This window comes from Chiloscyllium punctatum, chromosome 52 (assembly GCF_047496795.1).
Source record: "Chiloscyllium punctatum isolate Juve2018m chromosome 52, sChiPun1.3, whole genome shotgun sequence".
In the NCBI taxonomy this organism is placed as follows: Eukaryota; Metazoa; Chordata; class Chondrichthyes; order Orectolobiformes; family Hemiscylliidae; genus Chiloscyllium; species Chiloscyllium punctatum.
Window position 1 is genome coordinate 15,534,655 of NC_092790.1, and position 13,849 is coordinate 15,548,503.

The 13,849-nt window shown below is 44.9% G+C and overlaps 1 long non-coding RNA gene across 1 annotated transcript; it reads right to left on the reverse strand.

Moving 5' to 3' along the window:
* Window positions 1–2,430: 2,430 nt before the first annotated feature.
* Window positions 2,431–13,243, reverse strand: LOC140470853 (uncharacterized). Its single transcript, XR_011956756.1, has 2 exons — window positions 12,832–13,243; window positions 2,431–2,867 (listed from the first exon to the last, which is right to left on the reverse strand). It is a non-coding gene; the product is annotated as an uncharacterized lncRNA (long non-coding RNA).
* Between the last annotated feature and the right edge of the window lie 606 nt (window positions 13,244–13,849).

Here is a 13,849-nt window from a genome sequence, read left to right on the forward strand (position 1 = left end):
GGCAGCTCACTCCATACACGTACCACACTCTGAATGAAAAAATTGCCACTCAGGTCTCTTTTATATCTTTCCCTGTCCCCCGAAACTTATGCCCTCTTGTTCTGGACTCCCCCACCCCAGGGAGAAGACTTTGTCTGTTTATAAATCTATGCCCCTCATGATTTTATAAACCTCTATAAAGTCACCCCTCAGCCTCTGATGCTCCAGGGAAAACAGCCCCAGCCTATTCAACCTCTCCACAGAGCCCAAATACTCCAACCCTGCCAATATCCTTGTACAAGTTTGCTGAACCTTTTCAAATTCACAACATTCTTCCAATAGGAAGGAGACCAAAATTGTATGCAATATTCCAAAAGTGGTCTAACCAATGTCCTGTATAGCTGCAAAATGAACTCCCAACTCCTGTATTCAATACTCTGACCAATAAAGAAAAGCACACCAAACGCCTTCTTCACTATCCTATCTACCTGCGAATCCACTTTCATGGAGCAATGAACCTGCGCTCCAAATTCTTTTTGTTCAACAACTCTCCCTAGGACCTTATCATTAAGTGTACAAAGTCCTGCTAAGATTTGCTTTCCCAAAATGCAGCTCCTTGCATTTATCTAAATTCAACTCCATCTGCCACTTCTTAGCCCCTTGAAGACGCTCCACATTTCTATTGTGCCCATTGCCTGCATTTTCCTTCCCCATCCTATGCATCGTTAGTCTTGTGTAACCATGTCATAATTGCCTTTCCTCCAGTGTATACCTATCCCTTTCCAGAAGTAAAGTAAACATAACTGATTTGTGGTCACGATCACCAAAGTGCTCACCTACCTCCAAATCTAACACTTGACGAGGTTCATTACCCAGCACCAAATCCAGTGTGGCCTCGTCTCTTGTTTACCTATCTACATGCTGTGGCAGAAGACCATCCTGCACACAGTGGACAAAAACTGACCCATCTAAAGTATTTGAACTATAGTATTCCCAGTCAATATCTGGGAAGTCGAGTCCCCCTGTCACTCTCACACCCGTTGAAAATCATCTTTGCTATCCTTTTCCTCTAAATCTCTGGAACTATTCAGAGGTCTATAGAAAATTAGCAGAATGATCTCTCCTTTCCTATTTCTAATCTCAGCCCATACTACCTCAGTTGATGAGTCCTCAAACATCCTTTCTGCAGCTGTAATACTGTCCTTGACTAACAATGTCACATCTCCACCGCTTTTTCCATTTTCTCTGTTCTTCCTGAAACATCTAAATGGTGGAACCTGCAACAACTATTCCTGTCCCTGCTCCACCCAGGTCTCTGAAATGGCCAGAACATCAAAATTCCAGGTACCAATCCATGCTGCACGTTCACCCACCTTATTCCAGATGCTCATGGTATTGAATTTAGACACACTTCAAACCAACTGCTTGCCTGCCAGAGTGCTCTTCTGACCCTGAAACCTTATTTTGGACCTACCTAATCTCAACCTCATCTATACTCTAACTACAATGCAAGGATCCTGAAAACAGAGTCCTCACTGTTTCCTCATATGACAAGTTCGTCATCCCTGGGATCTTTCTTGTAAACCCCCTCTGGACCCTTTCCAAGTTCAGCGCATCCTTTCTTAGATAGGGGACCCAAAACTGTTCACAATGTTCCAAATATGGTCTGATCAGAGCCTTATATTTGGAATGAGCTGCCAGAGGAAGTGGGTACAATAACAACCTCTAAAAGAGATTTGGAAAGATTTTGACGGTTATGGGCCAAATGCAAACAAATGGGACTAGTTTCATGAGTGAGACCTGGTCAGCATGGACGCGTTGGGCCGACAGGGTCACACAGCATGGAAATAGGCCCATGACTGGGAAAGTGGTATTAGAGAATAGAGAGTTGGATGCTTTTGACTGACATGGATTCAGTCGGCTGAAGGTCCTGTTTCTGTGCTGTAGATCTCTGACACCACAATTCCTTGTTAAGTAATCCATCAGAGAATGGTAGAAGCTGAGACAATACGAGCTGGAGGAGGCTGAAGTTAACACCAAAGATGTTCATACTCTGGTGGCGTTGGCTACAGTGATGGTAACCCCCAGGATATTGATAGAGGGGTGGGATTGGGAACAGTGACCGTAACCCTAAGGATGTTGATAACGGGAGTGGGGACAGTGATGATAACCCCTAGTGTGTTGATAGTAGGCTGGGGTTTGGACAGTGACAGTAACCCCCAGGATGTGGATAGTGCAGCGGGGTGGGAACAGTGATGGTAACACCATTGAACATCAAGAGGCAATGATTGGACGATGTACCATTTGGCCATCCATAGTTAAAGTTTTTCAAAGTGTAGATTTTACAACACGGAGACTTTGCAATGATGTGAATTCTCGCTTGTTTTATGTCTCCTTTCCACCAATTATCATCTTGTTATCGAAGATAACACCCATGAAAAAAAAAGACAATTTCAACATTCAATCTTTTATTTCCTCTGTCTTATTTTATTCCAGTTCCTGTTGCTAGGGCTTTCCACATCCCCAACACCTCTAAAACGGAGGTTCTGATTGGGAGTTGTCTCATTCCAGAGTGTGTATTGCGCCCAGGGACAGAACCCTAGTTTTAACAGAAAGCCTTAAACAATGCCAGCAGGAATTACAACTCTAGCTCAGACAGGACAGAGCTGGCCACTGAATCCTTCCAGTCCCAGCACCAAGGCTGATACCAGTCTGTTGTGATCAATACTTGATTGTGGAACAATACTTAATGTGACCAGTAGTTCCGACCTCACAGTGCCAGGTAATCCATTCTTCATCTGTGCTCGTTCTTTGCTGGAGTCCGGCTGAAAACTTGGCATGAACACTCTTTAAAAACTTGCTTCAGAAACTCAGCAAGTTGGTAGCATCTTTGGGGAGAGAGAGAGAGAGAGAAAGAGAGTTAATGTTACAGGTTATAAACACAGTGCTGGAAAAACCCAATATGGCTAACAGTAGTTGTGTGGGTTGGGGGGTTGGGGGGGGGGGGGGTGCGGTGTGTGTGTGGAAGAGAGAGAGAAGAGAGAGAAAAACATCCTTTCTCACATAAGGGAGGCCTTCATAGCGAGAGGATTTAAATCCAGGAGCAGCAATTACACCACACCCTGGAGAACTATGTGTGCAGTTTGGGATCTCCTTATGAGGATGTACAAAGGTTTCCATGAGTGATTCCTGGGATGGCAGGTCTGACGGATGGAGAGAGACTGGATTGGTTATGATGATATTCACTGGAGTTCGGAAGAATTAAGGGGAAATCCCATAGAAATCTCTCAATTTTAACAAGGATGAGACAGAGTAAACACAGTAGGGGTGTTCCCGGTGACTAGGCAGAGAGTCCAGAACCAGGAGGTCACAGTCTAAAGGAAACTGGGCAGGATTGAGATGGGGAGAATTGTCTTCACGCAGAGAGTGGAGAGCTTGTGGAATTCTCTGCCACAGAAAACAGTCAGGGCCTGAACACTGAATGTTGTTCAGGAAGGAGTTGATAGAGTTCTTAGGGGCTAAAGGGATAGCGTAGGCAGACACAGGATCAAGTTGGGTGATCAGTCATGATCTCATTGAATGGGTGGAGCAGGCTAGAAGGGCCAAATGACCTCTTCCCGATGATATTTTCAATGTTTCTCTGTGAATGGCCCAATTACCACTGACAGGTGGAGGACAAAGGGAAGTTTTGCCTCGATATATGTAGGCTGTGAAAATGAGGGACAGTAATTTCTATTCGACGATTTTGAGAAAGTGCAGAGTGATCTTGTGAGTTTAGTATTGAATAGTCTGGGTTGGATTGCTGGGTTGCTGTTAATGGAAGTGGTTGCACAGAAACAGTGATGTCACTGCAATGGTGAGGATATGGAGTGAATTTCACAGATACAAGGGTTTCCCTCTAAATGGACGGGTGTTGGCAGGGGGTAAGGGGAACAGGGGACAGAAAACACTGAGGTTGGTGTTTGCTGAAGCAATGATGTTATTGACAGGAAATCCCTGTCTGAATCCAGCACCGGAACACAGTGCTGAGATGGCAGCACTCATTGTCCCACTGTTTCTGATCCTTTCTCTCATCACATTGTTTCCTGGTCTGGAGTTTAATGGGAAGCTATGTGGATGAGACACTCCAGCAGGGAACAATGGTGATCGTTCTCCAGTTGGAACTCAACGTGGGATTCAACTAATGTTGCTCACAGAGAGTGTATGAGGGTGTGTGCATGAGAGAGCATGAGTGCGAGTGTGTTTGAGTGAGAGTATGAAGGTGTGCATGTGTGTGAGAGAGAAACACAGACACATTCTCTTTGACACACACACACGCTTTCATGTGCATGCAGACACTCACTTACTTCTACAGTGTACCTTGTAGACAACACTTGAGAAGCCGAACACCATCCAGAGACAACATAGCCCCTACTTAATTGGCACCACGTCCACAAACATCCACTCTCTCCACCACCCATGCTCAGTAGCAGTGTGTACCATCTGTGAGATGTACTGCAGAAATTCACCAAAGTTCCTCAGGCAGCACCTTCCAAACCCACAACCACTTCCATCTAGAAGGGCAAGGACAGTAGGTTCATGAGAATACCACCTTCTGCAAGTTTCCCCCTGAGCCAATCACCATCCCAGCTTGGAAATATATCAGCTGTTCATTTAGTGTTGCTGGGTCAACATCCTGGACTTCCCTCTCTAATGGTATTGTGGGTCTACCTATAGCAAAGGGACTGCAATGGTTCAAGAAGGCAGCTCACGACCTCCTTCTCAAGGGGCCAATGAGGGATGGATAATACATTTGCAACCCAGCCAGTGATTTCCACAACCCACAATTCCACAGTGAATTTTTAAAAAATAAAACACTGTGGGAACATGCTTTGTGAGGATGTGGGCAGGCTGAACAAGTGGCAGATGAAATTACTTGAGGAGACATACAAAGTAATGTGTTGTGTTCAGAGGAATGTTCAGCACAGTTATAAACTAAAGATTAAAATTGGAATAATTGTTGCTTGCGCATCAGTCAAGGAATCCTGATTCATTTGATAGCAGGTGATGCTGAATATTTACAGTCAAAACATTTTCTTTCTCTGTCATTTTCTCCAGCTGATTCTTCCAGCTGTTCCCAGCGGCACAGGTAAGTTAGTGAGGTGGTTAGCAATTTGTAGCAGCATTTAAACACGGTCCGAATGGGCTTAAAATCATTCTGGGGTGCAAACCCAGGAATTTTACATTTGTTAGACAAATGGGAGCAAATGGACCATTGTGGCTGACTCGTTTGCAAATCTAAAGCACAACAGTTCAAATCAAGGACACTCTCTCAATTTCTGTTAGACACTGAACTGAGCGTTGGTCAGTCCCATCAGTGGTGAGGTTATCCATTGCAGTTGGAAGAATTGAAAAAGGCAAGTTATCATCTGAATAGGAAACAAAGTTCAAAATGTCAGTGTGCACGAATCTCAAAGTAGTGTACTGGCTACAGCAGGTCACAAGGAAGGCACTTGTTGTGAAAGGAGTGGAGTATGGAATTAGGTAATTGTTACTGCAACTGTACAAGGGATTGGGGTTTCCACATCCGGAGTCGATTAGATTTAGATTATTTACAGTGTGGAAACGGGCACTTCGTCCCAACAAGTCCATGCCGACCCTCCGAAGAGTAACCTATCCAGACCCATTCTCCTGAATGATGCACCTTACAGTATGGGCAATTTAGCATGACCAATTCACCTGACCTGCACATCTTTGGACTGTGGGAGGAAACCCACACAGCCACAAGGAGAATGTGCAAACTCCACACAGACAGTCGCCCGAGGTGGGAAGTGAACCCGAGATCCTGGTGCTGTGAGGCAGCAGTGCTAACCACTGAGCCACCGTGCCATCTCGCGGATGTTCGGGACGTGTGGGTGAAGAGCTGTCGAGTACTGCGGACAGTTTTGGTCATACTCCTTGAGGAGGGATGTAGTTGAGTTGGAGGGAGTTCAAAGGAGATCACTGAATTGATCGCCAAGATGAAAGGTCAGTCTTATGAGAACAGACTGGCACAATATTTACCTCTTTACTTGAGGACAGATGCAGTTCAGAAGAGATTCACCCAATCATTTCCAGCAATGAAGGGTTTGCCTTAGATGAGAGATTGAGCAGTTTCTCTGGAGTTTGGAAGAGAGGAAAACTAACTGAGGGCTATAAGATGCTAAAGGGGGTATTGACAAAGGAGATAGAGAGGATGTTTGCTCCTGTGGGAGAATCCAGAACGAGAGGTTATCGGGTCAGGATAAGGGGCTGGGCAGATTGAAAACAGAGATAAGGAGGAATGAATTCTCTCAAATGAAGAAGGGGTTGTAAATCGGTGGGATCATTCCCCTCACCCCCCCCCAGGACACTGCATAAATTGGAGGAGGAGACAGACAGATTGTTAATCAGTGATGGGTCAAAGGGAGTGTTTGCAGGAAAGTGGAGTAGAGGCAGAGAGACCCAAGGGTTCAGGTACATAATTCTTTGGAGTTTGGGTCACAGGTAGACTGGGTGTTTGAGAAAGTGTTTAGAACACTTGCCTTCATTGCTCAGCCCACTGAGTGTTGGAGTTCAGTCACCACGTTGTGGTTGTACAGGACACTGGTGAAGCCTGTTCTGGTGTATTGTGTCCAGTTCTACTTGCCCTGTTATGGGAAGGAAATTGTTAAGCTGGAGAGGGTTCAGAAAAGATATATCAGTATGTTGTTAGGAATGGAGCGATTGAGTTATAAAGAGAGACTGGATGGGCTGGGACTATTTTAACCGGACCATAGAAGTTTGGGGGGTATGGATGTTTATGAAATCATGATAGGCATAGATGAGGTGAATGGCAGGTATCTTTTCCCAAGGGTGGGGGACTTCAAAATCAATGGACATATTTTTCAGGTGAGAGGAGAAACATTTCTAAAAACAAAATGATGGGCAACTTTGTTTTTAATGGCTAGTGGTTCACGTGTAGATTTAACTTTCAGATTAAGTGGCTGATACAAGGACAGTTACAATGTTTAAAAGACATTTAGATAAATACAAGAATAGGAAAGGTTTGGAGAGGTATGGGCCAAGTGCAAACAAATGGCACTAGTTTAGGTTGAGATTATGGATGGCATGGACTAGTTGGACTGAAGGGTCTGTTTCCTTGCTGTATGACTCTACGATGCTATTATGAGGGACATGGACAGGGGGACAGGAAGTAGCTGTTTCCCTTAGTCAAAGCGTCATTAACAATGGGGGACATCATTTTAAAGTGAAGGGTAAAAGATTGAGAGATGGATTAAGGACTGTTTCACCCAGAGAATGGTGGGAATCTGGAACATGTGAAAATAAAATATTTGGACTTTCAGTTTCTATTTGAAATTACTAATTGCTCCGGTGTGTGGGAATGCCACTTTGTAACTGCAGGAGATTCCATGATTTATTAATGTGGAATATTTGTATAAAGGAGCAGGAGGAAGCCATTCAGCCCTTTTGATCCTGTTCTATTCAATGGCAGATCAGTGATCTGACTCCATAGATCTGCCTCTGGCCCCTATCCCCTTTAATAACTTTGTTGAACAACAAAAAATATCTCTGTCAGATTTAAAACTAACAACTGATCCAGCAATGCCTGCTGTTTGTGGAAGAGAGTTCCAAACCTCTCCCATTACTTCCTAACATCTCTCCTGAACAGTCTGGTCCTAATTCTCCAGCTATGCCCTCCCTAATTCAAGGATCCCCAACCAGTGGAAACACTTTCAATTTCTTTACCCTGTCATCTCCTGTTAATATCTTCAATCAGATCATCCCTAAACCATTAATTCTGGAGAGAACAGGCTTAATTTGTGTAATCTCTTCCCATAATTTAACCCCTGAAGCCCAGGTATCAATCATGTAAACTCACACTGTACTCCCAGGCCAATCTATCCTTCCTCTGGTGTGGTGCCCATATCTGCTCCAAGTGGCGTCTAACCAGGGTTCTGTATAACTGCAGCATCCCTTCTGCATCCCTGTACTCCAGTCCTCTCGATATAAAAGCCAGCATTCCATTAGCTTCCTTCAGGCAATGAATGTCAGAAATGAAAAGAAATACAGAAATTGTTGGAGAAACTCAGCAGGGACAGATATCATTTATCACCTGGGGACTGACTGACTGTTGTTGAAGACAACTTTCCATCTTTTCTTTTGACCCTTTAGTTTTGAGCTGTGCTGGAGCCATGTCCTCTTCAGTGAAGAACACAGGGATACAGGATGGCAACTATTCATTTTTTTAAAACCTCGAGATTCTCAAACAAGGAGGGGTTCTTTGAGAATTATTACTCAATGGCAGAAAATCAACGGCTTTCCTTTTTATCTGAGGGAGGCTGTGTGCAATGGGTGTGACTGAACTTGGAATTTGTAGGGTATACCCTGGGATCCATCTGAGGAAGATAGAACAATATTGATTCTTCGTGATTTTATTCCTTAGAGGGATATGTATGGTCAGAGTCTTCCCTGATTGAGCCATTCCAAGTATCTCAGTCTCAAGTCAGGAGTGTGATGGAATGCTCCCCACTTGCCTGGATGGTTGCAGCTCCAACAATATTCGAAAAGCTCAACATCATCAAGGGAAAAAGCAGTCCCCACTTAATTGGAACCACATCCACAAGCATCTACTCCCTCTACTACCCATGCTCAGTAGCAGCAACACCAAGATGTACTGCGAAAATACACCAAAGATCCTCAGGTAACACCTTCAAAACCCATGACCACTTCCATCTGGAAGGACAAGTGCAGCAGATACATGGGAACACCTAACCTCTACAAGTTCCCCTTTGGAGTACTCAGTGTTCTGACTTTGAAATGTAACACTGTTCCTTTGGTGTAATTGGATCAAAAAGGTAAAAACAATGACTGCAGATGCTAGAAACCAGATTCTGGATTAGTGGTGCTGGAAGAGCATAGCAGTTCAGGTAGCATCCAAGGAGCTTCGAAATCGACGTTTCGGGCAAAAGCCCTTCATCAAGTTTCCTATTCATCAGTTTGTGAACTGCTTTGAAAATGTTGCTATATAGCCAAGAGCTTAGGTTTATATTACTGTTGGGTTGGGGCTGTGACCTTAATTACCAGTCCATATTTAACTCTGAGGCATCGTTTGCTGTTATTTTAACATCCTGGTCTCTAATCTTCTGGTCACTTTGCTTTTTGATTTTTGATTATAGATGACTCAAACAGATAACAGTTTGGTGTACTCAGTTTTCACCATCTCAAAACCAAGAAAGGCTAGTAAAGAATATACTATATATACACTTTATAACATTTCTGGTTCAGTGAAAGTGGAGATTTTCTTTGGTTTATCTTAACCCTCAAAAACCCAGCCACTTTTAAACATTGCTAGTGTTTCTCTTGCTTTAGCTTGGAGCAAAGGTCTGCCCAAGGTTTTTGAATCTTTTTACATTTTAATTTATTAATCATAGATGGTGTTTGCAATCATCTAAATCATAGAGATGTTCCATCTATGTCAACTAAATTAACAATAGGGCAATGTGAATTGGAATAGGGAAGTTACACTGATGGCTAATTGCTTTAACTTGCATCTTGTTTTCAGGGGATTCGTACATTTTAGGCCTTGGGACATCAATCTGTTGATTGCCCCAGTACAACAGCTGATTGTTTGAGAATGTTCCCTTCTGGCCTTGGTCTTTGGGGGCAAGCAGCCATTCGCTTTGGGTCTAGCATCATTCACATGAGGACTGTTTCATTACATTGCTCTGTGTGTTTCTTTGATGACACAACAATAGGTGGAAGGACAGGTAGTATTGAGGAAGGGGTAAGGCTGCAGAAGGATTGACAAGAAAAATCCCAGGGATGAAGAGCTTGTCATATGAGGAGAGGTTGAGGAATATGAGTCTGGACTTGTTTAGAAGGGTGAGGGTGAATCTGGTTGAAACTGAGAGGCCCAGATAGAGTGGACATAGAGAAGATGTTTCCACGAATAAGAGACTAAGACCCAAAAGCACAGCCTCACAGTGAAGGGAACTCCCTTTAGAAAGGAGATGAGGAGGAATTTCTTCAGTCAGACAGTGGGGAATCTGTGGAACTCATTACTGCAGACGTCTGTCATTATGTCTTTAAGACAGAGATAGGTTCTTGATCAGATCAGATTAGATTAGATTAGATTACTTACAGTGTGGAAACAGGCCCTTCGGTCCAACGAGTCCACATCGACCCGCTGAAGCGCAACCCACCCATTCCCCTACATTTACCCGTTTACCTAACACTACGGGCAATTCAGCATGGCCAATTCACCTGACCTGCACATGTTTAGACTGTGGGAGGAAACCGGAGCAAACCCACGCAGACACGGGGAGAATGTGCAAACTCCACACAGTCGCCCGAGTCAGGAATTGAACATGGGTGTCTGGCGCTGTGAGGCAGCAGTGCTCACCACTGTGCCACCGTGCCGTGCCGATCAGTAGGAGGATCTGTTACAGATAGAAGCAGGCGAATGGGGTTAACAGACATATCAGCCATGATGGAATAGCAGAGCAGACTTGCTGGGCTGTATGCCTGCGATATTTTATGGTCTTGGTGACTAAGAGACTAATAGACTGTGATGCATCACACAGTTTAGGCCATCAGATTCAGAGCTTTCTGAGCATGTGCTATGAACCAGCCACACTAAAGAGTGTTCAGGCAGCTGGGCAATCAACACAACATATGGGCTGGGAGCGCATGGGACCCGGCTTCCCCCATTCTATACAGCTGCGGCTGATCTCATCCCAGCTTCACTGAGTTTCCTGCCCCCGCTCCCTTTAACTCCTCAATGATTAACAATCTGTCTCCCCCTCCTTTAATTTATTCAGTGTCCTGACATGCACCCGCATACTGGGAAGTGAATTCCCAGAGATTCCCACCCCCTCTGCCTTGGAGAAAAGCCATTTCTCAACATCTCTCATTTCAATCTGTCCCACCCCCTTCTCCTGAAACATTGACCCTCTCGTTCTAAATTGTCACACCTGAAGAAACATCCTCTCCGTCTCCTTTGTCAATCCCACCTCCTTTACCATCCTATAATCGCTCAGTTGGATCTCCCTTATTCCTCTAAACTCCAGAGCATAATTGGCCTTAACTGCTGAATCTCTCTTTCGACGACAAACACCCCATCTCTGAACATGAAATGTACAAAATCATGCTAGATGGTACCTTGGATGTAGTTTACACATCTCAAAGTCATAATTACTGAGAATTGAGGGAATTGAGAGTTACACGTTAAGTGCAGGAAAGTGAGCATGAGGAATGGGGCATCAGCCACAATGCTATTGAATGGATGAGCAGGCTCGAGGGGCCGAATGGCCTTCTCCTGTTCCTGTCTGTGATGGTCCTTAAGGGAATGAAATCTGATCTCCTTACCCGCTCTGCTCTGCACGTGATTCCTAACCCTTTGCAAACTCTTCACTGCCTTCTGGCTGAGCAAGTCGATTGGTTCAAGGACATTTTGGAATTGCATCCACTTCCCACCTTCGCAGAGTGACTTGTTCCAATCATGTGCTTTGCCATAACAAATAGGTCTGTATAATGACCCCACATATTCACAGCTCCTCCCGTACATTCCGATTGTCTTTCAGACAAAGTTTACTATCCTCATCCATTTTCATAGAGTCATGCAGCATGGAAACAGGCCCTTCAGCCCAACTTGCCTATGCTGACAAGGTTGCCCAAACTCAACTAATCCCATTTATTTGCATTTGGCGCACCTTTCTTATCCATGTACCTTTACAAATGTCTCTTACATGTAATTTTACCTGCCTCTACCACTTCCTCTGGCAGCTCATTCCATATACTCACGCTTTCTGTGTGATACATTTGCCTCTCAGGTCCCTTTTTAATCTTTCCCCTCTCACCTTAAACCAATGCCCACTAGTTTTAGACACCCCTACATTGAGGAAAAGAATATACCTATTTATCTTTTCTGTGCCCCTCGTGATTTTATAACCTCTATAATGTCACCCTCAGCCTCCAACACTCCAGGGGAGAAAAGCTCCCAGCTAATGAAGCTTCTGCTTATAACTCAAACCCTGCAACCTTGGTAACATCTTTGTAAATCTTTTCCATAACATTTCGAGCTTAACAACATCCTTTCTACAGCAGGTTGACCAGGACTGTACACAGTATTTTAAAAGTGGCCTCACCAACATCCGGTACAGCTGTAACATGATGCCCCAACTCTGTCGTCAGTGCTCTGACCAGTGAAGGCAAGCAAGCCAAACACTTACTTCACCACAGTGTCAAGCTGCAATGTCACATTGAAGGACCTGTCTTCCTGCGCCCCATACGTCTGTTTGTTTGGAACACTCCCCAGACGATAGCATCAATAAAGATGTATCTAGACAGATGCATGAATATTCTGTAAGTTTCAATCAGGTTCTCTCTCATCTTTCTAAACTCTATCAAGTTAAGAACCAGAGTCCTCAACCTCTCCTCATATGAGAAGTGTTCCATCCCTGGGATTTTTCTTGTAAACTCCCTCTGAACCCCCTCCAAGTTCAGCCCATCCTTCCTTAAATAGGGGATCCAAAACTGCTCACAATGATCCAAATGTGGTCTGACCAGAGCCTTATCCAGCCTCAGCAGTACATCCTTGCTCTTGTATTCTAACCCTCCCGAAATGAATGCTAACATTACATTTACCTTCCTAACCGCCAACTGAACCTGCCTGTTAACCTGAAGAGAATCCTGAACTCGGACTCCCAAGTCCCTTCGTGCTTCAGATTTCCGAAACCTTTCCCCATTTAGGAAACAGTTTCCGCCTCGATTTTTCTAAACCCATTGCATACCCTCCCACACTGTCATCCATCTGCCAACCGAACCTTAATAGGATCCTGAACTCGGACTCACCCCCGAGGACCTTGTTTGTGCTTCAGGTCTGGCAGCATCTGTCCAGAGACAGACAGAGAGAAAGCGGAGTCAACGTTTCGAGTCCGGGGCAGCCGTCCTTCGGGAGAGTGGCCTTTGGTCTTGATGTGCCGTCGCACAGTTTCTTGTTCACTCCCACCTCTCTGTCTGTGTGTGTATTTGTCATTATTATTGAGTTTGGTGAGTCCCGGAGCCGGCCCTGTTGTTTCTCTCTCCTGAAAGGGTTGTCCCTTTAAAGAGTCTTTCCCCTGAAGCAGCTGCTAACGGTCACTTGGGGCACGAGGCGGCCGTTAACCGCCATCTCGCGCGGGGCCTGAGGGGGCGGGGCCTGAAGCTAAAATGGCGCCGGGGCCACGCGGGAAGGAAAAGCGCCGAGGGAGAGCGGACTGTGTCAACATGTCCCGTCCCCGAGGGTCAGGATGGTGGGTATTGGGGGGTGGAGGGGGACAGGAGAGATTCCCCCTCACAGTGAGGTATCTTGTACAAACCGCGAGGTCTCTATCTCTCTCTCTGTTGGACTGTCTATGACTTGCTTTAACTCTATGTCGATTAATCTCGATGACGCTGTGATCTTGTGCCTCTTTCTGACTGAGTATGTTTCTATATAACTCTATATGCCTCTGTGTGTCTATGTCTCTCTCTGTTTGTCCCTGCCTCTCTGTGACCCTCTGATTCTCTCAGTGACTCTGTAACTCTCTCTGACTGTATAGTGGGACACAACAACAACAAATCCTGCCTTAGAAAAGTGTCTAAGTTTGGTTTAATCACAGGCATCCGTGTGTCAGTCCTAGAGCTGAGTGCCCACCTGGAAATGAGGTAGGGGAGGGAGACAGTACCTCATTAAACCACTCATTTCGACCCCCAATTCAATATATTTTCTGTAAGGATGGTGAGGAGATTTACTGGGAATACTCCAACCACTGCAGAACCGTAGACACAATCATCAACATCAGCAAACGTCAAGAGGGCAATTAGCATTGTGCTGTTTCCAACCAGCAGG